General features: G+C 42.7%; 2 non-coding genes across 2 annotated transcripts; both read left to right on the top strand.

Annotated features, from left to right (window-relative positions):
• The first annotated feature begins 200 nt into the window (after positions 1-200).
• On the top strand, positions 201-273 carry Trnar-acg. Its single transcript has one exon. It is a non-coding gene; the product is annotated as a tRNA-Arg (tRNA).
• A 2,593-nt stretch (positions 274-2,866) lies between these two features.
• Trnar-ccu lies at positions 2,867-2,939 on the top strand. Its single transcript has one exon. It is a non-coding gene; the product is annotated as a tRNA-Arg (tRNA).
• Positions 2,940-3,371: the final 432 nt, after the last annotated feature.

Raw genomic sequence — 3,371 nt, 5'->3', positions numbered from 1 at the left:
AATAACGTGTCATCAAGCAATGCGGTTCAACATCCCTGACATGATAATTGAATTTCTGCAGTCGATTCTCGAAGTAATCCCTCAGGAAGATGTTCGTCTTTTTTCTTGTTAAGTAAATACGAAAAACTGCTAACAAAAGTCGGTGGTAAACACTTTCACATAGTCATACACAGTTGCATCTTTTTACCGAACTGTCACCCGGGCTTGTGGCGCAACGGATAACGCGTCTGACTACGGATCAGAAGATTCCAGGTTCGAATCCTGGCAAGCTCGTTGTTACTTTTGCTGTCGCTGGGCCGATCAAACGTTTATATGACCGCGAATGGATGATCGACCTTCCATATTCAAATTTTAAAAGAGCTCATGTACACAGAAGGGTAAAAGCACAGACGAGCTGGCGAAGAACTTCCATCGTAAACCGGAGACATGGAAAAATAAAATAAACGGACGCTGTTTTTGAGATTTGTTGTTGTTTTGTCCGTTTTTTTTTTAATTTTTCCGTGTCTCATGTACGCGCCTGGAATATGTTGCTTTTTAAATGTTTTCTGAATGCAGACGCGCAGGTGCATTGTTCTTGTGACCTTTTGTGTGTTCGCCCAGTTTACTTTGTGAAAATAAACGATCAGTAGCTCGCTTCTTTTATTTTATTTTATTAATTGAGTTGTCTAGCATTTTTTTGTGCTGCTGTGCACAGAAAAAAATAGCAAAAAACAACGTAGCCTGATTTTTAAACTTTAGGACATTCTTCATATCTGGGAACTAAGGTTAGCTACAAGAGTATCTCCTACGAATTCATCATAGACAATACCAAATCAACGTAAAATACTTTATTCCAAAACACGTGCAAACGCATAAGCCGGAGCACAAGCCGCCTACCCCCAATCTCTATTTCAGGTTAAACATATATGACATCGCATGACATTACATATCATTTCGTTAGATTGTATCGCATTGCACTACATAACATATGGCGTTATGTTGTATCCCATTGCATTACATTACATATCATTACTTTACGTTGTATCGCATTGCATTACATTGCATAACATTGAGCCGCTGGTCTGCAGCGGTAGATGTGATAGAGCTTTTCTTGTGTATTTCTTTGTGCCTTCGTGTCTTAAAAAAACCGTTCCGGACCTGGAATGTCTGGATTATTTTTAACCGCAGTGTTTTTTCGTAAATAATATTTTACAAATACTGCGAAAGACTTGATACCGTATTTACTCAAGTAATAGCCGCACTGTTTATGAAGAAAACCTGAGGGTTCGCTTTTCCAAGGAGCACGCGGATTGCCAATCGCCACGATCGACAGCGGGACAAAGATAACGTCTTGGCGCGAAGATACCATCTGTGAAGATCGCATTTATATGCAGAATCGTGCTCTCGATCTAGTTATTCGGTATGTTATTTATGCGCAACGCAATGATTGGCTGTATATATGTTCTCCGGGAAAGTAGACGCAAGGCCTTGTTCACAAATAGTGCGGCTATTGCTCGAGTAAGTACAATATTCGCGATACCCTCATTTTCGAGAATTTCGCGATTACAGAACTACCGCGAAAAATTGATCACGAGATTGCATTACTTGATGGTGACGTATGTATAACGTTCCACTCCCAAGCGCGAAATGTTGGGATCGTACAATATTCCCTAAACCCATGCAGGCTTCGCAAAATTTGCGAAATATAAAGCCCACAAAAATTAAGTAGTTTTCAGCAACCGCGACCTTTACCCCGTTCTCGATAGAGAGTTGGTACGCTTGGGATTTGAATTCAGGCAAAGGTAGCCAGCGGGAATGACAGCGCGAAAAATGATATAAATATTGAGACTGGTGGACACAGAAATGCGACAAACACGGTGTTTTGTATTATTTCGTAATTTCCGGGAAGATTGGACTTGCAATCGTGGCCGTAATCCTGTCGAATCGTCTGTAGCTTGCACCAGACGTTCAGTCTACGATCTTTGTCGTTGTGCATCAAATGCTTATGTATGAAATGCATAGATAAACCGGTCTGGCAGCCAACGTTACCGGATCAAGTAACGTTGTCGACAACGTGACGTCACGGGTTACCACGACTTTGCACCATGAATCATGTGAAGCCGTGGTGTCAAATAACAGCACGACCTGACACTTTGTCGCCACCTGTCCTGGCCTTGTCCGGGGCCTGTCACGTAGTCACGTGACCCGTAGTGGCACCAGCCACTTGACCATTCGACGAATAGTGACACCAGCTACGCGAACACGGGACCCGTGTCGCGCCGCGGAACTTAGCAAGACTTTAGTACGCTATATTTGGCTGACGACGGCACGGTACGGCGACGGCGCCGCGGCAGAAATCCCTGCTTAGACTTGGTTAAAATACATTTTGTTAAAAATACAAAAAACATAGACGACCATAAAAAATAAGCTTTTTGTTTTAGATTTTAGAAATGCTGTAAAACCCTTAATGTTCGCGAGTCCTCAATTTTCGCGAATTTCACGAATTGAAGAATTCGCGAAATATAAGGGCTCGCGAAAATTTCCGTCCTTAAGATTTTTAATGCAGGCGTCTGAAATTCGCGAAATTTAGTGGTCGCGATTATGTCATCTGTGACCAATTCGCGAAAAATAGGGGCCGCTAAAATAAAGGGTTTTACAGTATCAGGAAAGATTGACGCGATCTGATGAACTTACAACATCGTCTCGGGTGTTCACGATGTTGTTATTCTGTTGTAATCTGCACCCTGCTGCCGAAACTCATAATATCGTAGGGTGTAATCAGATGTAAACATTGTCCGAAAGCCAAACGACAGCAGAAAATCCAACGTAACATAATGAGAAAAACCCTGACTTTGCTGATGCCAAGCCAAGGCAGCGGATTCTCAACGCCCTCGTGGCCTAACGGATAAGGCATCGGTCTCCTAAACCGGGGATTGCGGGTTCGAATCCCGCCGAGGGTAGCTTTTTCTTTTTTATCTTCTTTATGAGCTGTGTTTACTGGAAATCAAATGATTTCACGCACATCAACATGAGAAAACAAATATGAAAAGAGATGGACATCTGTCGTTCGCTTTTCACCAGAGTAAAGAAAATTACACTTTTAACGCATGGAAAGCTTCTAAACTCAAGCCCCGGCTACAATCAATTTTCCCGTCCGTTAGTTCAGGTGGGAACAAAAAATTTTTCTTAATTTAGCGAGGAAATGAATTCGGTGACAAATGAAAACCAAATCAGGTCGCGTCACACGTTAATTACCACGCGAGAGCGCCTTCCCGCCAAATTTAGCGGTAAATTGACGTCACGTAGCGGCGGGTTTCGAACGTCAGTTTATAAACAACGTGTTCTTCACTTTCCGAAACGACTGTTTAGTTCACAGGTGGCCAGGCCGCGCG

Source organism: Ixodes scapularis, unplaced genomic scaffold, assembly GCF_016920785.2.
Source record: "Ixodes scapularis isolate PalLabHiFi unplaced genomic scaffold, ASM1692078v2 PGA_scaffold4__175_contigs__length_147842914, whole genome shotgun sequence".
NCBI lineage: Eukaryota > Metazoa > Arthropoda > Arachnida > Ixodida > Ixodidae > Ixodes > Ixodes scapularis.
The sequence above is the reverse complement of the archived record's forward strand: the minus strand, read 5'-3'. Positions and strand labels throughout refer to the sequence as shown.